The following is a 27,220-nucleotide window of genomic DNA, read 5'->3' on the forward strand; positions in this document are numbered from 1 at the left end:
AGAGAATCCAGAACCCTCTCCAGATGTAGGAAATATAAGGTGTTTCTGTCCACATACACTGTATTTTTTCCCTTGACCCAGTCTCCATTGCTTTTATAAGATTCTCACATAGTCAGCAACCCCAGAATGATTAAGGTCACAGCACCAAGGCACTGTTTCTTAAGGTATTCTCCCTGAGTCATCAACATCAACAACAAAACCAGTTAATACTTGTTTAAAAAATGCAACAGTGCTTCCTGGACCTCACCCCAAGTTTTTCAACTGGACTTTCTGGGTATAGGCAGGAATCTGCATTATTAGCAGCTGTCCCAGGGACTTCTTAACTAGTAATTGCCAATCAGCCTCCATCTTTGTTATCTACAGGTGATATAATGTGAACCTCCAAGTGTGTCTTTAAATGTAGGCCCCTGAGGCTGTGAGTTATAGAACTCTGGCCACTGTGAGCACGGAGATCATCCAGCCACATAGCAGTTTTCCCACAATAAGGACGGGGTCAGTTCTAAGGTAGCCTCCAGAGCATGCAGGACCTAGCTGGTCTTCCCTGGTCTCCTACCCCTTGGGGGCAATGAGCACAGGGAGATCCAGGAATGCCTCCTGCAGCCCTGATCCCCTAGTGTCTTCATCATCTGCCAGGTTATTTCCTGAGCCCAAGCACCCATTCTTGTGCTGCCTGAGCCACCTGTTGAACTTGGAGGCAGCTGCTGGTTATCAGTTTCAGGTAGAAAAAGACCCTTACTGGGCTATTCTGAAAGCTGTCTTGCTTATGGATACACTGGAACAAGTGTCAGCAAACTGTAGCTATAAAGAGCCAGAGAGTAAATATTTTAGGCTTTGTGGGCCATCTGGTCTTTATCTGCCATTGTAGCTCAAAGGCAGTCATGGATAATATGTAAAAGAATGGGCGTGGCCATGTCCTAATGAAGATTGGCACAAAAATGAGAAAGGGGCTAGACTGGGCAAGCCAGCCCTACTTTGCCAACTCCTGCACTGGAGCCTAAATAAATGCCCAATCATCTTCACTTTTTTATAGCAGGGATACATACAGGGGAGCAGTGATGCGAATAATCCAAAGCAAACAAAAATGTCAAGAAAAGCAGCATAAACATCAACATTCCACTCACCCGATATATGGCTTTGGAAAGCATTACACTCTTCTTGTGGCTGCTGATTTAGTTTTCTAATTATGTTTTGCTCAGGATGATATTAATACGGGCTTACACTCTCTGAGTAGATCCCACCTGGGGCTCAGGAGGTGGCCGAGGGTGAATGCAGAGAACAAAGTGAGCAAAGCTGGCCTTGTATTAAAATTAGACACAGGTAATTGAGAAAAGACTGTCTATAATCTGCCAGTGGGAATGAGAGATGCCTCATGAGTGGCTGAGTGTTTATTAAATTTGAAAATGGCATCTCTTGCCTTCATTTACCTGGTTCCCAAAGGCCTGTGCTCAAGCAGGTGTAAGTCACGAGGGTGGGGCGGCCTCCACTGAGCTAGAGAGGACCATTGCACATTCTAGAGCAGGGAACACGTGGTGGTGGAGAGGATTAACATTTATTGATTGTCTATTATGTGTTAGGCACATTGTGCACTGGTTTACAGATAACAGCTAATATTTTTTGGGCACTTGTTCTTTACTAATTATTTTACATGAATTGTATCACTTAAACTTCCCAGGGCCCCACAAATTAAGTACTATTATTGTGCTCTTTTTACAGAGCACTTGGGTTAAGTAACTTTCTCAAAGTCACAGAATCATTTAAAACATGCATTTGGACTCAATAGGGCACATTTTTAAACATTATGTTAGATTGCTCCCAAACTGTCTATTTCATAGAAAACCTCTTCTTAGGGAGATACCATTAGCTGTACTTCGTAAGTGAGAACATAAGTGACTTTCCCACAGCTATACACAGAGTCAGGGGCAGCCCCAGATCCAGGTCTGTCTGACTCCAAGGTCCATATTCCCTTTACTACCACCTGCCACTTGGGGGCCCGGGTGGGGTCATTCACCCACCTAAATCTCCATGTTCTCTCCTGCCAAATTGAGATACTAGTGTCTGTCCCATCTCATTCATAGGACTGATAGTCATTTCAAATAATAATCCTATACTTTCAAAATGATGTACATTAAAAATAATAAAGCACTGAATAATTATAGCATATTGATTAGAGATATGAGCTTTGAAGTCTGATAAATCTGGATTCAGGTTCTGAATCTGCCACTTACCAGCTGGGTGTCCTTGACCAAGTTCCTGAGTCTCTCTTGTTTTAAGTGTTTTTATCTGAACAGTTGGTATAATAATAATGATAATAATAATAATAATAATAATAATAATAATAATACCACCTATCCCACAAGATTGTTGTGAGGATAAAATGAGACCCTATGGCAGGATGACACCTAAAGACCAAAATTGTGTCATCCCTTCTTAATTTCATATTAGTTAGAAAAATTGAAGAATACAGAGGTATTAGAGTAAGGGACCAAGGACTCTGGAAATACAACTACAACAGAGAAAGAGTGGCTAGAGGCAAAGTCACAACTTTGCCTCCTGATTGGATGGCTCCTTTCTTCTTGTTCTAGATGCATTTATAGCTGTGGTCACATGAATATGTTGGTAGACTCCATCATACTCTATTAAAATAACTTCCCTGGGCTCTACTGGGGGATCCACTTGCATTAATTTAGAAAAATGTACAGAAAGTCTAGGTATACAGCATTTGCAGCAAACTGTGGAATGAGTGCGGAAGCCCAGACTTAGTTTCCCAATACTGGGGGAAAAAAAAAGAGGCTATAGACCCAAGTGCCTTGCCTCCTAGTAACTAGCTGGAAGCCTACCCAGACACAAACAAAAGAGATCAGGGATTCCTGTTGACTTATGCAGTCTTTGTCAAAGGTAAAGTAATTGGTCTGAAGACAGAGACCCTGACCTGCAGAGTGTGTTCCAAAGTCTCCTTGCATTGTATTTATAGCACTCCACCCCTATAGAAACAAGATGGTGGTTTGCTTCCCAGGTCAGCTCTTATACGACTGAACTGAGAAACAGTGGCCCTAGAGAAGTAAGCACATCATTAGAACTAACATTACAGTTTTCAGCCTTTGTTTCTGTGGGGAAATGCATTTAATATTAGATAGCAAGACAGAGACATGCAGGTGCAGGGAAGAACTGAATCACCAACTGCAGCAATATCAGCCACTGAGTGCTATGCTTTAGGGAGGCAGGGAAATTACAGAATCAGAGAGCCTGAGATAATACTTAAGAAAACATTAAACAAATGTGAGGCACTTTTGTTATTGCTGCTGTAATGGTGATGATGATGGAGATTATTGGTGATAAGGGCTAAGACACTGACCTTCCACTGCAAACATGGAAGCCACTGCCACCCTGTGTGTTTTGAGAAGAGGTGAGGGAAACAGTAATGTGGATATGCTTCTCCTTCTTGAGGACTTGGGAAGAATTCCCCATACATAAATCCTTTGGTAGCACTGCTGTTGGGAGATGAGCATTTTCCTCAAATGCAGACCACAATTATATCATGGAATACTGACTATGTGCCAGGCATTGTAATTTATATTTATTGTTTTGAGCACTTAGAACTCTGAAAGGTAAATATGACCACTCCCATTTTACTGATTAGGAAATTTAGACCGCATTAGGGTTACTAACTGGCCCAAAGCCACATAAATGATAAGTGACTGAGTTGGTATTAGAGCCCATGACACTTGACTCCAATATGAGCCTTTTTCTATTGCATCATAACCCTCTTTCACTAGCCTTTCTCCATTATGTTTTCTTTCTCTATCGTCAGTTGGGAGAGCCATTTGTCCTGTGCTAAATTAGAGACTGCTGAGTTGTGCTGAAACCTAGCTCTCTTTGACCGATATTCAAGTGTCATCATATGGCCCCCATGCACTCTATTCTGTCAAAGAGCTTGAGGAAAGGATTGCAACATGAGTGTGTTTTATGATAGTCCCTGGTGAAATTAGTGGCCCTGGATAATGTTTCAGGATAATCCTTTAGGTCATTGTTCTATACCCACTTCCTTTACCAGCTGTCAAGGTAGTTCATATCAAATTCTTCTTAATGGGAGGATCCATTTCTACCTCCAATTTGCCCCAACCAATAGATACACATGCATATTTTCACACTGTTTTCAAATGATTCCTTATCAATTAGCCCTTTTGGTTCCCCTTATAATGAAGGAGAAATAAATCCACACATGGAAAGTGAAAAAGATGCAGTTGATAATGCATGGACTATGTCACTTCTGCCTCTGTCTGCAATGTGCTTCCTCTGGTTTTGAAAATTCACAGAAAAAAAAATCAATCAATAAACCAATAAAATGGACACCTCATTTCCTCCTAACCCAGAATCCCACAATTTCTAAAATTATTTTCCTGGATGCAAAGGAAAGTAGACATGTCTCTCTATAAGAGCTTTTGCATAACCAATTCTAGTTTATGCACCTGCTATTCTAGCAGTGCTCCTATTTATCCCATTTTTCTATAGAGAAAAACATGTTCTGTTCAGAACATGGTTCTGGTCTGCCTGGAGGCACATGACATCAACTTCTCCCAGTATGATTGCCATTTTAGCCTCAGTTTGATGTAGTTCTCTGTTTCTTGTGCTCTTCTGTTCTTAGGCAACATGTCTTGTATTGAAATATTTTTGTTGTTGCTTGTTTTGTTTTAGTGTGGTGCATTTGTTACAACTGATGAGCCAATAATGATATGTTACTATTAACTAAATCCATAGTTCACATTAGAATTCACTTTTTGTGTTGTACATTTTATGGGTTTTGACAAATGTATAATGACATGTGTCCACCAATTACAGTATCATACAGAATAATTTCACTGCTCTAAAAATCCCCTATGCTCTACCTGTTCATCCCTCACTCCTTGTCCCTGAGACCTGGCAATCACTGATCTTTTATTGTCTCCATAGTTTTGCCTTTCCTGGAGTTTTATATAGTTGGAATAATACATTATGTAGCCTTTTCAGATTGCCTTTGAAACCATAGTTTTACTTTATAAACCAGTAAAACTAGCTCTCAAATTCACTAGGAATGGTTTACCCATTTGCACTAATTTCGCAAGCTTCCTGGACAAGGCAGCATGGAGAGTACTGATTTTGCTGCTACTACCAATTTCTGGGTCGTTCCAAGAATGTTCTGAAAGGTGAAGTGGTTTGGTATGGAGAGTTGAGTTAGTAATTTTCCCCAGTTCCATGATCATTGGCTCACTCAAAGACTCACATTCTTATTTGATTGATTTTCAAATTAACCCATCCATCCATCCATCCATCCATCCATCCACCAACCCATCTACCCACCCACGTACTGCATTTCATTCTAATCCTATTGTACTGTCCAATCCCACCACCCTAATGTGTTGGGTAGGAATCTCTGAATTTTATGTACTCTTGTAAAATATAGAGTTATTGTGTGAATGTTTTACATTTACTTAAATGGCACTGTGCTAATGGCCTCATTCTGTTTTTATATTCTCTAGCTGTAACTGGTAAACAACCTAGTTTGTTGCTTCTTCCTGCTAAATAGTATCCAGATGAACATCCTCCCCACTGGTTTACTGGTTCCTCAATGATGGGCACCTACACTCTTACCAATCCAAACCCCCGCCAGCCATGTGGTGATGAATAATTCAGAAATTTTAACATTTTTTGAGTTAGAAACCCATGAACAGTCATTCATTGTTCTTGCCTCAAAACTAACTTTTCGGGGAAGGACCCAGAACCTTCCTTTAACAAATTCAAGTAACAGATTCCAATCTATAAGGGCTTAAGAAAAAAATGGAATATTTTACTCAGGATTTTATGGCAAGACAAATGTAAGGATGAGCCCTAATTCCTTGCCTGTCCTCTCAAGGCTCCCTCACAACAGCTCTATCTTGGCCTCTTCCCTCTCTCATACCCCCCAATATTTACATCTGTTTTCAAATGTAAAGTGATTTAGGCTCTGGACTCCCCCAGTAAACCTCTACATTCCTCCCCCTTACCTGCAAACAAAAGATCCTCTTAGGGACTGTCTCCTTTCTAGAGTATATGTGTTGGGGGATGGGATTACATATGGGATCACAGTTATGATTCTTACATGCTGTATGCTTTAGCTTCTTTCTTGCAATAATACAAATACACTAAAAAATTTAAAATGTAATGAACACACAATTAAAAAGGATCAGCATACTGAACACTTATTATTTGCTACTTTTGTCATGCTTTATATAAATCAGCATAGACTCCTCTCTAATCAGCCCAATGAGGAAAACGATATTATTTCATCTCCTATGTGTACTCTGTTTGTAAATATTTATTATGTGGCAAGCACCTCTATGTTCTGGTGATTTTCATGTGATATTTTATTTAATCCTTAGATTAGACCTTTGAAATTTTTTAAAAACCTGTTTTGTAGGGGCGCCTGGATGGCTCAGTCGGTTAAGCATCTGACTTCGGGTCAGGTCATGATCTCGCGGTCCGCGGGTTCAAGCCCCGCGTGGGGCTCTGTGCTGACAGCTCAGAGCCTAGAGCCTGCTTCAGATTCTGTGTCTCCCTTTCTCTGCTCCTCCCCCATTCATGCTCTATCTCTCTCTGTCTCTCAAAAATAAATAAACGTTAAAAAAATTAAAAAAAACATTTTGTAAATGAAGAGCCTTAGTCCCAGACTGGTGACATACTTTCCCAATCGTGGAAGCACTGTGTCAGAAAGAAGTTGGCCTTCAGACTTGCCTGGGTCTCCTTCACTGCTTAGTGGTTAAAAAGTTTAAAGTAGAATAATCCATGCAGCAGTGAGGGAAAACACCCCATCCCCCTTTGATACTTGGTAGAATTTACAACCAAACAGGCACAGATTTTGAGAGCCAAAGATTACCTTCACCTTACACCAGTGGGATGTTATTGGTAATCTGGGCAAGAAAATTCTTTCTTGGGGGAAAAAAAAAATAAAGCAAACAAAATTCTTCCTTGGGCAATACTGTTCCTAGCATTAGTTGACATTTAGTATCCCTGGAAGCTGCCCACAAAATGCTAATAAGACTCTTAATTTACTATTATGGTTCAATATATCCTCACAGTTCCAAATCCCACCTCTCCTGTATTCAGATGAAGAAGCTTACTCTCAGGGAGATGGAATCACTGCGTCACACAGGATTTCAACTCTGGCTTCTCTTTAGATTCACTCTCTGGTACTTTACAAAAATACCCGTGCCCTGACCCTGTCTCCTACCACATACATTGGAATATCTAGGGGTTAGAGCCAGGACCAGCATCTTTTAAGAGCTGCCAGGTGGTTGAAATGACTTGCAAAGTGGTTAAGACACTGGGCTTTGGTACCATCCTTTCTAGGTTCAAATCCCAGCTCTTCCATTTACTAGCTGTGCAACTTTGGACAAGTTGCATCATATCTGGCTGCCTAAGCTTTAAAATATTAGTGGTATTTACTTCACAGAATTGTTGTCAGGATTACATGAATTAATATGTGGAAAAGTGGTTAGCAAAGAGTAATAAAATGTCAGCTCTTATTATTATTATTACCGTTATTATTATCATAATAGATCCCGAGTCTCCTTATCCTTTACTGATGCTCCTTCCCCAAGATTTCACATATTTTTGGTGGTTTGCCACCACTACAACCCTTGGATGTGCAGATTGAGCCCGAATTCCACATGGAGAATAGGAGGGAGGAGCAAGTATGAAAGGGTCTCCATTAGGTACAGAAGATGGGGCAGGTAAGTCCTTCAGGTATTGAATTTCTTTGGATATTACCAGCCTTCTCCAGTGGGACAGAGGGCTCAGTGAACTGCCCTGCAAGGAAGAAAGGTTATTGACATCTATTTGAATGGGGTTGCTTTGTGAAGGACACAGCCTGTTAGCAGGGAAAGAAAGAGGGGCTTGGAAGTCAGACCAGGCCTCAAATTGTGGCTCTCTGCATCTTCCTAGCTGCATCTCCTAACATACCTAGTATATGTTACCTAAACTCTTTGAGTCTCAGTTTCTTTGGTGGAAATAAAACAACCTGCAATGCAGTATTATTGCAAGGATAAAATAAGGAAGTGTGTAATGCTCTTGGCATAGAGAAACTGCTTACTGACATTAGTTCCTTCCCTTCAAATGCTTCTTGGAAGCTGTTCCCACACGCTTCTCACTCTTTTCCTAGCCACCCTGGAGGCTTAAAAACAGGGGAGAGTTAAAGCATGCTATCTGGACTAAGAAATGCTCAAGGATTCAAGTGGCTTAGGATAACTGTTTAAGAGATAATGAGACTCTCCCAGATACCAAGAGGGAAAAAAGCAGGGAGAAAAAAAATTGCATAACTCATAAAAGCAATTTTGCTTCATTTACTTGTTAAACTCAATTATTCATTCCACTGCCAGTTTTTAACTGGGCCCACTCTGTGCAATATTATGGGCTATAGTCTGGAGAGAATAGAAAAGAATTTTTGACTTCAGCTCTGGAGCCTAAGCAAAATTCTTGGAAGAGGCCATCACTTTGGACATAGAGCTTAGAACTCAGAGTGTGCCAATGCCCAGGCCTTTGTGGGTGGGTCTAAATTTTGTGTTGAAGAACAGCCTGAAACTGGAATGAAGCAAAGAGCATAAAAAGAAATAATAACAGCTTGAATCCTTGATGTTTGTTTTCCAAATCCTTTGTCGTATAATATCCTATTTGATCCCAAAATAGTTCTAAGGACACAGCAATTATCATCTTCACGTTACAGAGAAGATACTGAAACTCCAAGAAGTTAAACTTATTTGCCCTGGTCATGCAGGACTACCAAGTAACTTCAGATTGAACATCAAATTTAAGATATCTGACTTTTTTAAAATGTTTATTCTTGAGAGAGAGAGAGAGAGAGAGAGCACGAGCGAGCAAGGGAGAGGCAGATGGAGGGAGACACAGAATCCGAAGCAGGCTCTAAGCTGTCAGCACAGAGACCGACGTGGGGCTCAAACCCCCAAACTGCGAGATCATGACCTGAGCTGAAGTCAGATCCTCAACTGACTGAACCACCCAGGCACCCCAAGATATCTGACCTTAAACCGTACTACTAGTATTCCTGAGCTTTATAAAACTGCATGAGTTGTGTCAGACACATTTTTTGTTTTATCCACCGAGTAACCCATGCCCCTAGGAACCATGGTGCCCATTTCTACTGTCATTGAACACACCTGAAGTCTGTCATTGACCAGCCCACATTCAGGAGCTTTATAAAATTGAGCTTTGTAAAACTGCATGGATAATGTGAAGACATTAATACCACTCATAAATATTTTCCCATTTATCCTCTGAAAAGATGAGAAAACTGCACTTTCCTGGCTCTTGAAGGCATGACCACGTGACTTGCGTTAGCAAATAAAATGTGGGCAAAATGATATGTGTCATATCTAGGTAAAAGCACTTAATTGCCAGTGAGAGATTATAGACCAGGAGGCAGCAAACTATGGCCTATAAGCCAAATCCAACCCACTACATGTTTTTGTAAATTAAATTTTATTGAACATAGCCACACTCATTTTTTTTATATATTATCTATGGCTGTTTTCATGCTACAAAAGACAGAGTTGCATAGTTGTGACAGAGATTTCAAGGTCCAAAAAAGCAAAAATATTTTCTATCTGGCCCTTTAAGAAAAAGTTTACCAACTTCTGTTCTAGAGAGTTCTTCCCTGCCAGGTCACCTGAAGAGTCTAAGTCTCCCAACAATACAGGTATTAGGTGGCAGAGACTCCTTCAAACTAGATTGTTAGGCTGCTGCATGAATAACAGTAGCCCTAGAGAGTTGTCTGGACACATTATAGACTTTCACATGTGTTAAAAAGAAGCCTTTGTTGTTTTAGGCAACTGAAATTTTGGACTTTTTTTTTTTTCACCTTGACATAATCTGGCCTCATCTGACTGATATACAAGTTAGTGAATGCTGGGGATAAAGGAAAAAATACACTGATTAAACTCTGTTAGGGTCAGGATGCATTGAAAAAGTTGGATATTGGGTGATGGAAATGGACATGGTAGGGGCGGATGGGTGTTCCTGCTTTTGGGACTGGCACATCCTGTGATTTTGAAATAGAAACTTCTGGGCCAGAGATTGTGGGTAAGTCTGCATTGTTGATAACTCTGCATACCAGGTTTAATGTCAAGGGAGTTTCCAGGTGAAACTCATGGATTAGAAATAGTCATGTTTCTGGGGCGCCTGGGTGGCTCAGCTGGTTAAGTGTCCAACTTCAGCTCAGGTCATGGTCTCACAGTTCGTGAGTTCAAACCCCACAGCCCTGTGCTGTTAGCACGGATCCACTTCCGATCCTCTGTCCCCCCTCTTTCTGCCCCTCCCCCACTAGTTCTCTCCACCCCCCTCAAAAAAAAAATTTTAAAAAGAGAGAAAGAAATAGTCATGTTTCCCGAAAAAGTTTTGTAAGTCAAGTTTCTGCATTTTGAGTGTTGATGCATTCAAGACAAGATGGGCTCCTGGTTACGAGCTGTTATATAAAGTAACCGCTCTACAGGAATGTTCTGCTTCTCAAGATCAACTATCTAACCTCTTACAATGGCTGATGCTCAACACTGAGTGACAGATTAATCCAGGTATCTATGTTGGAAGACAAGGTTTAATTGGTATTTGCACGTGATTCTAGGTTCCAGTGCAAACTAAATAGGGGCTGGCTGCATTAGTGGTTTTCGAATTCATGCAAGTGAGTAAAAAGGTTCACTCGACAAAGAAATGAGCATTTCTTTGACTTTTAAGTTCAACAAATCTCCAACTCAAAGGAATTTCTGTCAGGATACTAGAAGTGGATTTTTATATAATTTGAAGTAAACTCATCAGTTTTCCAGGGACACAGAGCACTTGGATGGAAGAATGATTTTAGATAATAATGTGTCCTGTCCTGTTGCATGTAACATGCTTAGAACTAAAAGGCCAAGGGCAAGGTGATTTAGACACAAGATCCTGAATGTGAGCTGGTCAACAACAGACTTCAGGTGTGTTCAACGACAGTAGGAATGGGCACCATGGTTCCTAGGGGCATGGGTACTCAGTGGATAAAACAAAAAATGTGTCTGACACAACTCACAGTGGCCCTCTCGTGGGGGCATTCAAAATATCTACCTTCTCTAACATACACTCCCAGACATTTTCCTGCCTCTAAGGTTGGTCTTAGAAAGGTATGGTCTCAGAAAGTACAGAATAGTTAAGAGGAGGGAGAGGATGTGAGTATATTCATTGGATAAGGCATAGATGAGGAGATATAAACAGGTGGAGGAATAAAATTGGCTCCAAGTGGATCTTGAAGAAAGGTTGCTATCAATCAGTAAAAACAGTGGTGACAGGGACCCTGAACAACCTAGTTAAGACACCCCACAGACAACAGTCCTTCCCTCCATACCTACACTGGTTTATAAAGAGAGAAACCACTCCTCACTACCAACATCCTAGAAATAAAAAAGAAAATAGCTCACTAATTGTTTATAACATACTACAATCTTATCTTAGTCTTAATAACTGAGAACAGCAGAGAATCAAGTAACTATCTTGTGTTACTCTTCTTTACAGAAAAATCATTAATAAACATTTCAGAAGACATGGAGAAATAAGACTCTGGATACTACCAGGGAAGACAACTAGAGATGCAAATTCTTGTTGAGAGAATAGTTGGGATATCTTGTAAATACCGTGGCCTTGCTAACACTCTATTAAACTCAGTTTGATAGCAACGGAGGGCTGCTTTTCTTCTTCTCTAATTAGGGTCGTCTTCCTAATTATTATAGAATATCACAAATACCCCCTTTGGGTCAACAGAATGTTCTCCCTACTTTCTTATATTTTATTAATCCACTTTCTTCTGTGCCTGTTCTGAGAATCTAAAATTAGATCATGCATTTGAACTTGGAGATTGCTGGTATCAGACCATAACTACTGAAGCCAAGTGGGGAGCAGCCTCAGGACAGTGGAATGAGGAGACCAAGGGCTTCTCACAGCATCTATTTGTCTCATGATTCACAAGACAATTCTTGAACTGCTCTGATTCGGGAGGGGCAGGTTCATGTGGGAGAGAGTAAGCACACCTCACTGCATACTTAATTTCATTAAAAAATGGGAAGCCAAACACACAGCAAAGGGGATGAGAGTCAGGAGGAAAGATCCGGTTTCTATGGCAACTGGAGGAGCACACGCATCATCACAGTGAGAGGTCTGAACTGGGGCAGGAGTGCTGACAGCTTCACCTAAGGCCTGTTCCCATGTTTTCCCTTACCTGGTGGGACCTTTATCAGTTGCCATGTCCCTAAAGTCTTGGCATGAATGGGTATCATGTACCCTCCTGCTAACAGTTAGGGATGGCCTGCCAATATCACGCAGATTTTACTCCTACAGAAGGAGACAGAAGATACACATTTTCTTCAGATTACTTACCAACTCAAGCATCTGGATTAGAGTCCCGGACTGTCACCCCTGTGACCCTGGGGATCCCTCTCCTCATTCTCAGCTCCTAAATGCTTACACACACACACACACACACACACACACACACACACACACACACACAGTGTCTCCACTCTGTGTACATCTATAAACAGCTGCACCCAAATGCATCACCCTCACAGGCACATCTTTTGGTGTTCCCCACAGGAAGCACCCAATTCCTCACAGGGAAACCTTTTCAGGCCTCAGCCCATTACATCATAAAATCACCTTTTTTGTAGCAGATTCTTTAAGTCAGCAACCTCAATCCAGGCTGCACTTAGAATCACCTATGGTAGCTTAAAAAAATGTTCTGATGCTCAGATTCACCTCTAGATTTGACTCAGTATGGTGCCTAAGCATCAGTAGTTTTCAAAACACGTCCCCCCAGGGTGATTCTAATGTGTAGCCAGAGTAGAGTACATTATAGTAATTCAATCAGGGTCAACGTACTTATCACTATCTGTGTGCTGGGCACTGGGTTGTATTTTAGAGATCTGAAGATGAATAGGGCAGAGTTCCCAGTCCACTGGTGGAAGACAGACATAGAGACAAATAAGTACATGAAGTATTTGTTGTGTGGGTCCTAGGCTGGTCTGTACGAGTTAAGTGGGGGAATGTGAGCGCTTGGTTCTATTTAGAGAGGGTCAAGAAAAACATTATAGAAGAGAGGATGATGCCAGACATCAATATGAACAGATGGATAGAGGAGCAGTGTGACAAAAGGCACAGAGGACATAATATGAGAGCTAGAGAAGTTGTTACCACTGACATGCAGGGTTTTGTGAGTAGAGATGAATCTGGATTTGTGAAATTTAAAACACATCAGAAGAAAAGATGCAGGTTAAAGTATGGACATAGAAATGAATTAAAAAATACAAAACAAAACGAAACAAAAAAACCAACACAAGAGATATAAGGAAATGGTATAAAGGTATAGCATGAATGTAACTGGAATCTCAAAAAGGAGAAACAGAGGAGTGGGGAAGAAGCAACATTTGAAGAGGTGATGGCTGAGATTTAAGAAATTGATTTAAAAAACAACAACAACAACAACAACAAAAAAAAAAAAACCCAAAAAACAAAAAACAAGCCACAGATTCAAATACTATGAATCCCACCCAGAATAAATACAAAGAAAATAAATCTAGATCTATCTGAGGAAAACTGTTGAGAGAGAAAAATGGGAAAAAAAAATATTACAAACCAGCCAGGGGAAAATAAATATCTTCTTCAAATGAGTAAAAATAAAACAGGTAGCTTATTCAACAGAAAACAAACAAACAACAACAGCAACAAAAACATAAGCCAGAAGTGATACGCGCCACGAGTTAAAAGAAAATAACTGTCTAACAGACTCCCCTAAAAATAATAATAAAGCTCTTCAGAGAGAAGGAAAATTATTCCAGATGGAAGCACAGAAATGCAAAATGTAGGAAGAACAATAGAAAAGGCAAATAAATGAGTGAAAACTAATAGTGTAAAACAATAGTAACACATATTATAGAATTTCAAAAATACATTGAATTAAAACACACCAATAAAAGCACATAAGTTGGAAGGGGCTAAGGTAAATGGCGTTAATATATTTAAAGTTTTTATATTGTTTGGAAAGTAGTACTAATTTACGTTGGATATTTAAAAATCAAGGCTATTTGCTGCAAAATGAAGATAAACACTAAAAGAATAATAAAAGAAGGGGGAGCCTGGGTTGCTCAGTTGGTCGAGCATCCTACTTTGGCTCAAGTCATAATCCCGCAGATTCTGAGTTTCAGCCCCACATTGGGCTCTGGGCTGACAGCTCAGAGCATGGAGCCTGCTTCGGATTCTGTGTCTCCCTCTCTCTCTCTCTGCCCCTTCCCTGCTCATGCTCTGTCTCTCTTTCTCTCTCAAAAATAAACATTAAAAAATTTTAAAAAAATAAAAGAATAGTAAAAGAAGGAGTATGCTTGCAAGCTGAAGTGGAGAGCAGGCTAAAAGATTAAAAATCCATGAGTAGACATGAAAAAAAAAAGGAAAGGAAAAATATATGACACGCAACAGATAGATGATAAATTTAAACTCAAATGTATCTGTATTATATTAATTCTGAACTAAGTTTTTCAGTTTTAAAAGACAATACGATCAGAATGAATGAGAAAAATAGAATGGTATGTGGCTTGTAAGAGAAACATCTTAAATACAAGGATCGAAAGGTTTGAGAGTAAAAAGAAAAACTACCCCCCAGATGTTGATTTAAGAAAAATGAAAACATTTATTCACATAAAGCCTTGAACACGAATGTCCACCATGTTTTATTCATAATAGCCCCAAACCAGAAATGGTTCAGATGCCCATCAGTAGAAGAATCAATGAAGAACTATGAATGCACAATGGTATACCTCTCAGCAATAAAAAAGAACAAACAACTGATACGTGTAATAAAAAAAGAATAAGTCTCTAAAACATTATGTTAAAGAAAACAGACATGAAAAAATAAAAGAAAAATATATGATTATTTCAGTAGATGCAAAGCACTCCATAAAATTCAACACCCATTCATGAAAAAACTTATAGAGGACTAAGAATAAAGGGAAATATATTTAATATGATAAAGAACATCTACAATAACTTACTACATATTTAAAGGACATATAAAGAAAGCTTGCCATCTGAGATGCTGAGCAAGACAAAGATATTTACATTTATGGAAGTCCTGGACAGCTAAGAAAGGTAAGAGAATAAATGTATTAGACTCAGAGAATAACAAATTAAATGTTTTGATTATGTATGTAGAAAATACAAAAGAATTACTAACTACTATATTAAATTAATGAATTTTGCACAAGCAGTCAGAAAATGAAGTCCAAAACATAGCACTAGTCATGACAGTATTAACAAGGTCAAATAATAGGGCAAATCTGAAAAAGATGAGTGAGAATTCTATGCAGAATACTATATACAGTTTTGCTAACAGAAAATAAAGACATAAATGAAGGAAGGATATACATTTTCATAGATTAGAATATTCAATATTGTAATGACATCAATTCTCCACAAATGGATCTACAGACTCAGTGCAATCTTGATTGAAATCTCAAAAAGTTTTGTTTGTGTGTTTGTTTTGGACAGGCCGATCCTAAAATTTATTTTGAAAATAAAAAGACCCAAGAATAGCTAAGAAACTCTTTTTGGTGGCAGTTGACAAGGTAACTCTATTTTCATACTAAAAACCCAGTGGGCCATGAATAGCCAGGAAAGAAGAAGAAGGAAGGAGGAAGGAGGAAGAAGGAGGAAGAGGAGGAAAAAGGAGGAGGAGGAGGAGGAGGAGGAGGAGGAGGAGGAGGAGGAGGAGAGGAGGACAAGGAGGAGGAAGAAGAAAGTAGAAAGAATTATTAGACCTGATATCAGATTTATTGCAAAACCAGAGCAATTGAGACAGTGCATATGAGTGCAAAGACCCATAATTAAACCAGTGGAATAACAAAGAGATTTCACAACTAAAACCACCCCCACAAATACCTGATTTAATGACAAAAGTGTCACTGCAGAGCATGGAGACAAGGATAGGCTGTTCAATAAATGATGTGCTGTCAATGGAATATCCATAGGAGAAAAAAGTAGAACTTAACCCCTTTCTCAGACTATGCACAAGAATCGACTCCAAATGAATTGCAGATCTAACTGTGTAAAGTAACACAATAAAGTTTCTAGAAGAGAAAGTAGAATATTTTCATGACCTTGGGACAGGGTGGATTTCTAAAGATTGATATTAAACTTTGTTAAAATTATTAACATCTAGGATTGTTACTAAATATTTTACAGTTATGATAATAGAGGAAACTGATGGGTAAACCAAGCAAAACAGTATCTACCACATGCTATTAATGTTTTCAATTTGAATTTTAAAAATTTATTTTGGTTTTGTAACGATATATGAGTTATATGCACAATGACTATAGTAGGTTTATGGTGGGCTTGATAATTTACATTTCTAACAAGTTCCCAAGTGATGCTGCTGGTCTGATAACCACACTTTGAGAACCACTGCTCACACTGAACTATCAAGTTACCTTGATTTACTCACCCCCAGATTGGTGTGGGGCAGCCTGCAAAATGATTTCTTTCTAAGCTCCCAAATATTAAATGGGGCTATGTCCTCTCTACTCTTGTCCCTCTTCCTGGGTCTTTCCCATCTTTCCACAATCTCCTGGGGACGGATATGCTAGGTTTTATTATTGGTGATGATTTTGCTCTTTTCTCCCCCTTTTCTTATCTATCTGTGGCTTCTTCAAGTGCTGCTAAGGCCAGAAGAGACTGGTCCTGGGTGGTCCTTTTTGTTCTCCTACAACTTACAAGAAAGCACTAGTGGCAGATGACATTCAAGGGAGAGAGATTAACTTATGATTTAGTATTTAAAAGCCTTATGCTCACTGTAATAATGCAAATCACTTAAGGTAATATGGAGGGTCTATGAAAATCCTTTATCTAAACAATCCCCAAATTTGAAAAACATGACAGAATGAAAGCGGGACCAAACTCAGAATGAAGAAAAAGCTAATAGGAATGTGGAGAAGTGGGAGCAAAGCTCTATCCTCTATCTTATCTCTCTAGGGGAGGGGATGGTAATTCAAGACCAAATCTGAAAGGTGGCAGAGTCAATTCTGTTCTGGGCCAATGAGCACTGGTAGTCCAAAGAGACATCCATCCTCTGGGGACTCTGTCCTAGCAGAGATACATAGACACAGGACCAGTGCCAGGCACTGAGTTGAATGGCTCCATATGTCTCACAGTGCTTAGGAACCCAGAACAGAAGAAACCCCTACTCCAGAGACCTGAGGGCTGCCATTAGCCATGCATGGAGTAAAGTCCAGGCAACTGGCACCTGTTAAAGATACGATATGGAACTCTCTTTAAGGACCAGTGCCTGGAAGGTGGGGGTAGGAGAATGCATGGTGCCTGCTGACCCCAGATCAAAGGCATTAGGTAGCAGCTGAGCTGTGCTGCAGATATGGTTGTCCCTCTGTTGGTCAGGAACACACCCTGACACCACCAAACCATTCCAACTCCCATCATCTCTGGGAAGGGCTGACCACATTCCGGCTATAGGAGAAGAACACAGCAGACAGCTGCAATGGGGCTTCATTGAGGATGAGGACTGCTATAGGAAGCAGACAGCCAAGCATTGATAGCAACTCTTCCCTCTGACATTCCAGACTAGGAGAGGTGGTGTCACTGAGAAATGAGAAATGGGAACTCACTTTCCTCCTCTATGGTCCTGGGAAAATGGCAGCTCTTCACTCCTGCCATGGTCATCATTTAATGTGGTTAGTGGCTACTAATCTCTTCCCTGTCTATTTTACAGGACTGCCATCTGAATCCAAGTGCAGTGACACAGAGGAAAGCACTCATTAACCTACTATACAAACCTAAGATGGGAGATGTAGGAATGATCATGATTATACTGTAAGCCAGCTTTAATCTTTTGGCTCAAATAAATACTAGAACAGAAAAATCAGAGCTCCCGGGGCTTTTCAATTAAACCCCACATCAGCGCCTTCAGTGAGGCTTCTTACATGCCTGTATTCAGCTTCCTCTTGAGTCAAATCCATCTCAAATCATTTCCTCTTTTTAAATGAGAGATCAGGATAATAATAGTGTTTTGGATTTAGGCATGGAAACCTCATATTTTTTTGTTTGGAAAGGAATGGGGGCAATACAACCTCCTGGGCTTTTGGTTTAACATTGTGTGTGACTGTTCCTGTACGTTTAGATGTTAAAACTGGATGGTTAGCTGATAGAGGAAAGCATTTGTGGGGACATACTGAACCTTAGGCAGCTCCAACATCACTCTCTGAGCTGGTACTGCACAAGGGGAGGAGCCACGGACACGTAACACAGTGTGTGCTGTTTGGCCCTGGCTCCAGGTCTTAAAACTGGGCAGACTCTCCATCTACCAGGCCGCTGGGATTCAACAAAAGTGACTTCTTGCTACTCTCTGAAATGGTCTGAATTTTATCACTTCATTTCAGCCTCTGTTGCTCATCTTTCTTCCTGGTTACGTCCAGCTCTGTTACCTGTCTTATTTCTGTGCATACTCTTTGAACTTGGCTGCAAGCAGATAAATCCCCTGGTGCTTTTAGTCCTTCCTACTCCCCTTCCAGCCATGTACTCTTTCCAGCTCTGACACCTGGGACCCAGTCATGGAATTAGCCAGCTTTACTAATACAGCAAGAGGCATGTCCTAGTCTCCTACAGTGGGACTGAGTAGTACCCTGCAGGACCATTCAATCTAAGGTCAAAATGAATGGATCCAGGCCATATTATGAATGCTTCCAATTTACCATACATCAAATGAGAACAGTGGTTGAGAGAGTTCCCATAAATGAGTTTACTAATTTATCCATGGTTTAAATCTCATCCCTGTCCAACCACACAGTCACTCTCCACTAACTCATAGACCATGGAGAGCTAGTCCTGGCCTGGGTCCTCAAAGGAGATGAAGGAGTCCCAGGAAGTATCAGTGTTCAAGATTTCAAAAATCCTAATAGGAATTGAATATTTATCCAAGATAAGTCTGCTCAAGCAAATAGGGACTCAATTTTTATCTGGTTTTAATTGGGGAGATGTTAGTTATCACTGATGCATACTTATAGGGTTAATACATAAAATAGAAAAATGAATAATATATACTTAGTTACTACCATCTGAGAGCCAAAACATTGTAAAAAATGAGAACATAACAATTATGGTGGGAAGTCCTTTGGAATGAAAAGGCAGTAATCTGTTGACTAAATACCAATAATCATATAGACAGTTGGGTCTCCTACGTGCAGCACCAGAGTTCTCTGTGCTTTTATGTGATCAATGGCTAAAGAAATCTCTGGGGAACCCCTAATCTAGTGATCATAATGGGAGATGCAAACACTTTGGGTGAACATGTAAGAAATCCACTAAAATTCTCTATCCATCCCAAGAAAGTACCAAAAAGACATCTCTCAAGCAGCAGGGTTGATTGATTTTTTTTTAATATTTAATTATTCATTTTGAGGGGCTGAGAGAGGGAGGGAGAGAGAGAATCCCAAGCAGGCTCCACACCATCAGCATGGAGCCCGACTTAGGGCCCGATCCCACAAATTGTGAGATCATGATCTGAGCCAAAATCAAGAGTTGGACACTTAACTGACTGAGCCACCCAGGCGCCCCAAGGGTTGACTGATTTTTTTAATAATTGATGTATTTATATCTCATTTATACATCATCTTCTAAGTTTTAAGAAAGAGCAGATCTATAGATTTATAATTTCTTACCTATAAATAGGGGTTACTAATTTACAAGCTTGGTTTTATTTGAAATCACTACCAAGTGGTACGTAGTTTTATTAAGTCTATTCTGGTGGTGAGAATATTGAAGTTGCAAGAAATAAAGTGGCTCTTTACCCCAAGTAGGTACATAACTATTTCCTATTAAGTACGAGACATTTTTAGCTTAAGGGCACTGTAGAATCTTGCTCCTGAAAGTAAATTTGGGCATTTCAGAATGATTTAAAGCTCTATTGATTTTGTTGAGGTAACTAGAAGGATAGTTACTAAATATGACTCAAGACAATAAACAGAGCAAGTAAAGACAACACCTAAGCACCTAAGGCTTTTCAAAAGGCAGGAAGCAAGTTTTTATTCTAGCATTTTCTAAACAATGCCTTAGGAACATTAGTGTCCCAAGTTATATTAATAGGAGTTCTAAAGAAAAGGATTTTGAGGTAGCATACATTTTGAAAACACTACTTACTATATCTCTTTATTAAAGGTTAATGCATCAAAATCTCTGAGCACTTCTGCAGCAAAGAAATCCATTCACTTTGTCAATACTTCCCAAACTTATCTGACCATGAAAAAAAATTTTTGTCATGTAATTGCTATTACCAAACTGTATTATTCATATGTTCTGGCATAACAGTTAAGCATACTGGTTTAGCCAAATAAAAAGAGGAAACTTGCCTTGAATTTACAATAAGAACAGGTCCGGGAAGAGAAAGTAGTAGCCATGATATTTTGTTATGGCATCCTTAGAAAACCAATAGAATTACTACCTCTAAATTCACATCTCTAGATTATGGTGATTTCCAATCATCAGATGGGGTACCACCTCTTTGAATAAAGTATAGTGGGGGGTTTTCTCCAGTATAATTGTGTTGAGGTTGTCAAGACCACTTCCAGGTTTGATGATTCACTAGCAAGACTTACAGGATTCGGCATATGGTCATACTCACAGCTAACATCTATTACAGTAAAAGGATAGAAAGCAAAATCAGGAAAGGGGAAGATGTATGGAGTGAAGTCCAGAGAAAACCAGAAATAAGCTTCCAAGAGTCCTTTCCCAGCAGAATTACACAGGATGCACTGACTTCCCCCAACAATGAGTTATGACAACATCTATAGAATGTTGTCTACCAGGGAAGCTCATTATAGACTCAGTGCCCAGAGTTTTTATTGGAGGCTGATAATGTAGATTCTCTCTGCTTATCATGGACCAAAATTCCAGACTCCCAGAAGGAAAGCAGGTGTTCAGCATAAACTATATTGCTTATTCAAACAGTTTTAGGTACAGGGAACTACTCTCATCAGCTCTAGGAATAGTGGGGTAGCCAACAAACACCAGCCAAAAAGGCCAATCTTGCAAACAGGTCTTTATAAGAAGGGCAACCTCAGACTTGCCATATTAACTCGTCTGCACAATGATAGATGATAAAACAACTGAAATTCTGGATAAAATGTAAAAACACCTTTCAAAGTACACCACTGGTCTGAAACTTTTAAGAAGGAATTTGTGGAGACCAAAAATCAAGTAAGAATACGAACCTGAAAGGTAAGAAAGAAACAAAAGCAGCTTTTGTGCTGAAGGTTTCTGCTGGCCCTAGGAGAATGAACACCTTCACTCGGACAAATCTACAGAGTTCAGGGAACAGGAGACAAAATCCAGGGGACACTCCAGAGGGATTGCCTAGTAGAATATTGCTACAAAAAGTTAGCACCTGAAAAGACTATATCTTTTTAAGATAAATGAGAAAAAAAAAAAACCTGCTGAAAACAAGAGAACTGACAGGAAATGCTCTGGTCTCTACCTCAGCATTGGATGGGAAGGAAAAAATTCCTCTTAGAATTAGAAACTACACATGCAGAACTACTACATGCAGAACTCATGCATGCTTGTAATCCAAACGAAAACTATCTACGTGATATAGAAAACCTCAAATATATAGTTGTATTTAGAGTTGCTACAGGTTGACAGTGCTCCAGGCATGCAGCTAAAATATACATAAATTCTCCTCCAGAAACATAATTTCAATCTAGTCTTTAAAGTTCAATATCCCCAGATAAGTTCCAAGGAAAATGAGCAACTTCCAGCCAAATATCACAAAAGACATATAGAGGACAAAGCTTTATGTGAATGTCACCAAATGTGATAATAGTTAAATCAGATCCACAAATAGTTCAGACATTGGAATTATCAGACACAGAATATAAGTTTCAAACTTAAAGGAATAAAAGAGAAGTGTGAAGTATGAACAAGATATAAAAGACTTAAACTATGATCAAACATAATTGAAAAATAGCCAAATAGAACTTTGAGAAATGAAAACCATGGTAATTGAAATTAAAACCTTAACAGGAAATAAGACCCAGCCAAATGGAAAATTAGTGAATGGAAAGATAGATACAAGGAAAGTATTCAAAATGCAACACTGAGAAACAAGTGTGTAGAAAATGTGAATCCAACATTAAGAGAAATGGTATATAAAGCAAGAAGTTAAAAAATACTTAAATTAGAATTCCAGAAAGAAAAGTCATTCCAGAAAGAATTCCAGAAAGAGAATGAGATAAAGGCAATACTTCAAGAGAAAACAATGAATTGGAATTTTCCAGAATTATTTCAAGACATCAAGCTTCAGATCTAGGAACTGTAACAAATCTCAAGCAGGATAACCTTTCCAGATCAAAATGAAATGACAGAAATCCCAAAGAAAAAGAGAATCTGTTAAAAGTAACCAAATTATGAAAATGAATATACAACTTAACAAAAAAATTGTGGGCTGCAGTAAAAGCAGTGCTTACAGGAAGATTCATAACACTGAACACGTGTATTAGAAAAGAAGGAATTTCCAATAATCACTAGTGGAGTAAAATAAATTTCTCTAAACTATCAATGATGTAACCATGCTAGAAAATTTATTTATACTTACTGTTCTCTCTATAGAAAATAACATTGCAAAATCATTATCATATGAACAAGTGATCAAAATATATACTGCCAAAATGTAGGAGAAATTATTACAGAGATAAATCAGACACTTGATTAATACAAACATAAAGTTATCATGATATACATGCTACTTGTCAGATTTTTTAAGTTCATAATTTGTTCTGATTTCTTTTTTTTTTTTTTTAAAGCAATGCTGTAGGCATTTTTCATTCTATGTTTATTTATTTTTGGGACAGAGAGAGACAGAGCATGAACGGGCGAGGGGCAGAGAGAGAGGGAGACACAGAATCGGAAACAGGCTCCAGGCTCTGAGCCATCAGCCCAGAGCCCGACGCGGGGCTCGAACTCACAGACCGCGAGATCGTGACCTGGCTGAAGTCGGACGCTTAACCGACTGCGCCACGCAGGCGCCCCTGTTCTGATTTCTAAATAAATATTGAATTGCCAACTTAATTTGGCACTCATAATTTTGCTTCAGGTTTTTCACAGTTTGAACCTACCCTTGACGTAACACAAACATTACTCTGTAGGAATTATACACACTTATGCCTGACACTAGTGGACATATTAATGTGGGGCCACTGGGAGATAAGGCTGGTAAGCTGTGTCTTGAGAAACTGGGCAGTGTAGAATAAATACCTTGGTTAACTTACTATAGTCTAGTATCAGACTAGTGTCCTACAGGCTCAGACCTGATTTTGTTGTGAACAGACCCATCACAAATTAGTTAGTCTCATGGGGCTGATATATATATATATATATATATATACACACACATACACACATATATATACATATATATACATATATATACACATATACACATATATATACATTTATGTATATGAATAAATAATATAATTAATAAATAATATATATTATTATATATATTATATATATGGCAATTCATTTATTTATAGGGTAGAATTACTGTCATAAGCATCAAAAATACTTGAAAGGTACCTGGATAGCTCCATTGGTTAAGCATCCAACTCATGGTTTTGGTTCAGGTCATGATCTCACGGTTTGTGGATTCGAGCCCTGCGTCAGGCTCAGTGCTGCTGGTGCAGAGACTGGGATTCTCTCTTTCCCTCTTTCTGCCCTTCCCCTGCTCTCTTTCTCTCTCTCTCTTTTTAAATAAATAAATAAATAAATAAATAAATAAATAAATAAATAAATAAAATATTTGAAAGTACATCTGTTTCAGACATTTGTGTGCTGTGAAACACACTGCAGAAAACTGCATGGGAAGCCAGTATATTAATTTATAATGAGAGATTTTTGATAGAAGGGCTAGAAATACTTGAAACTAAAAAACTAGAGGGACTTGAAATGCAGGAAGGGCATGTTCTTTCCCTGCAGGCAGACTTGCATGGAAAATCAAATTCCAGTCAGAAATTCACATGATAAGCGTGAAATCAAAACAGAGATTTAGAAAAAAAATTGAATACTGAATGGTAACAGACTAAAATTTTCTTTTGAATATTTTTGTCATTGGCATTTGCATATTTAAAGACCACTTGGCTGCAAACCCCTACGCCCATTTCCACTGCAGGGTGGTCCTATTAGTGGGATTGAAACTACTCAGTGTCTTATACTTGAGGGTACCTATTCCATCAATAGTGCTTGGATATGACTTTCTTTTTCTATAAACTTCCATAGTGGCCCTTTTCAATTGGTAAATACCGTTATTCAAGTAAGATGATGACACATCTATGGTTAAATCTATGACACACCTTAATGTCTCACTCTCAGAATAACATAGTGTGCTCCAAAAATGCTAGGACTGTCTCTCTAGGAAATGTTCCTTACAGCATTATTTATTATCGTGGAGTCCAGAAATGGCTTACTGTATGATATATAAAGGTGATGATCAAGAATATTCTGGCTTACCACCTCAATATACTATTATACAGTTAATAAGAGTTAACATGGTAGGAACATATTCCCAAACATAGAATAGATACATTAATGTTAAGTGAAAAAAGGTACAATGCATATACCTAATGAAAACAATTAGGCAAGCTTTAGAATTAGAATTGCATGTGGACAAGGAATGAAAAGAAAGATTTTCTTGTTTTATTTCAAGTTCTATTAATATAACAGAACATTATAATGCTATTTTGTTATTTATGCACCCAAACCATCTTCTAAAATCTCTACTTCCTTTTCATACTTCTTTCTTTAGTATGAAATAGTGGTTATTTGAATTTCAAAGGTATAAAATATAATGGAGCTTCAAACTGCTCCAAATATTTGGAAACTAAGTTTTCATCACTATTCATTCTTTTGGTCATTTGTTAAATATTTTTAGTGAAGACCTACTATGGGTTCAGTACAGTTTCAGACTTACATCTTGCAGATAAAGAAAGAATGTTCTACAAAAGCAGAAAAGGGCAGATTTATTTAGTATCAGAGGCAACTGTCTGGAATAGCAAATTGCCAGAGGTGGGGAAAGAAGATAAAGGACTTTGAAATGTGGCTATCAAGTGGTTAAAGACAATGACTGCATCAGAAGATGTTCCAAGAACTTTGATCTGGAATTAATGAGAAACCCAAGCCCCAAAAGCCAAAAATTAAAATCTGACAATATAATTCTTCCAAAATTTCACCTAACAAAATGGCTGTGTATATTTTCCCCCCAAATAAACTTGTCATATACATAATCCACATTCTCCAATACGGGTCAGCCTTAACTAGTTGTTAGTAAGAAACTGGAGGCTTCATTCTAATGGATAATTGGGAAACAACTTGACAGATCCTAAAATACTACTTGCATACTCCCAAATCCAATCAATCATAGGTTCTATAGGCTTTGCTTCTGAAGCACACCTGGGATCTGTTTTATCTAAGCCTACTGTCAGCTTCGTCTTTTCCCAGGCCTCCTGCCTAGAGGAACCTCCTGGTTCATACTCCACCTGGCTATCAGAGCAAGTTTCCTACAACACACGGTGGTTCCCTATACCATACACCCTATACCCATAGCACAGGGGAAGCTGTAACAGCATCCACTTACTCAGCTTTTTGTGAACCGGTCCCTGCTCTTTATTCAATGTTTTTGTTTGAGTTTTGTTTTTGTTTTTGTTTTATCTCCATGGCTGTGCCATGCTTATTCTTTCCTTTGCATCTTTGTACCTGTTGTTCTTTGCTAGCCTGGTACACTCTGGTACAGACACTTCATCTGTCTGTAATACCTCACTTTTCCTATGGCTTGGCATCATTTGCACACTATCTTAATAATCTCTTCACTTGCTTGTATCTTCTCCTAGACCATAAATCTAGTCAGAACCATAGCTGTCTCAGTAACCACTGTGCCCTCCTATGTCACCCACTGTCCCTTCTATGGACTAGGAACTAAATAAATATTTGTTCAGTGACTTATTTAATGAATGAAATCATTCATTGTGTTTCTAGTATATGGAAAAATGAGCTATCATTTTCTGGGCATCTATTTTGTGCCATATCCTGTACCAGGCATTTCATGGACATATTATTATCCTGAATACTATATAGTATAGTAATAGTCACCCTGTGTTAAAGCCCTACCACATGCTGTGTCCTATACTGTATGCTTTATAAACATTTTATAAACATTTGCCCCCCTTTGATTTTTTTTTTAAGTTTATTTATTTTGAGAGGGGGGAGGGGCAGAGAGAGGGAGAGAGAGAATTTCAAGCAGGCTTTGAGCTGTCAGTGCAGAGCCCAATGTGGGGCTCGAACGCACGAACTGTGAGATCATGACCTGAGCCAAGATCAAGAGTTGGACACTTAACTGACTAAGCCACCCAGGCACCCTATGCCCCTATTTTCAAAAGGCAAAACTGAGGTGGAGAAATGGTCCTTTAAGAAGGCTGTCTCAAGTTACAAAGATGGATTCTCTTACTGTATCCACACCCCTCCTTGCAGTCCCTGTGTGAACAACGTATGACTCTCCTTGACTCCTCAGCACTGCAGAGGTCCCCTTCACATGCCTAGAGACCACTTCGTTCTGACAGAATCCTACACTCAAGGAGAAATCGAGCTGGAAGGATCTGGGGAGACCAATCAAGCTAATCCTCTCCTAACAGAAGTGAGAGCATTGAAGCTAGAACTGAGAGAGAGTTTTCCCAAAGCCTCAGAGTTCCTTTGTAGCTGATCATCGGGAGGCTCTTCCCACATAAGCTGTTGTTTGTTAGGAGGACAGGCTTAACAACAATACTGTTGGCAGCTAATATTTTCAGAATATTTGCCTAAAAATATACAAATTTTAATTTCATGAAATTTATGTCAGGCTATTAAAAATATGGATCCTGGTTCCTTAATTTGCAAGTATGGCCCAGGCATGTATCTTCTTTTTTTTTTTTTTTTTCAACGTTTATTTATTTTTGGGACAGAGAGGGACCGAGCATGAACGGGGGAGGGGCAGAGAGAGAGGGAGACACAGAATCGGAAACAGGCTCCAGGCTCTGAGCCATCAGCCCAGAGCCCGACGCGGGGCTCGAACTCCCGGACCGCGAGATCGTGACCTGGCTGAAGC

General features: G+C 39.1%; 1 long non-coding RNA gene across 1 annotated transcript; it reads left to right on the top strand.

Moving 5' to 3' along the window:
• The first annotated feature begins 499 nt into the window (after window positions 1-499).
• LOC121045143 (uncharacterized) lies at window positions 500-11,716 on the top strand. The gene is made up of 2 exons (XR_005797606.1): window positions 500-718; window positions 11,560-11,716. It is a non-coding gene; the product is annotated as an uncharacterized LOC121045143 (long non-coding RNA).
• The last annotated feature ends 15,504 nt before the right edge of the window (window positions 11,717-27,220 follow it).

Source organism: Herpailurus yagouaroundi, unplaced genomic scaffold, assembly GCF_014898765.1.
Source record: "Herpailurus yagouaroundi ecotype Mexico unplaced genomic scaffold, PumYag 189, whole genome shotgun sequence".
NCBI lineage: Eukaryota > Metazoa > Chordata > Mammalia > Carnivora > Felidae > Herpailurus > Herpailurus yagouaroundi.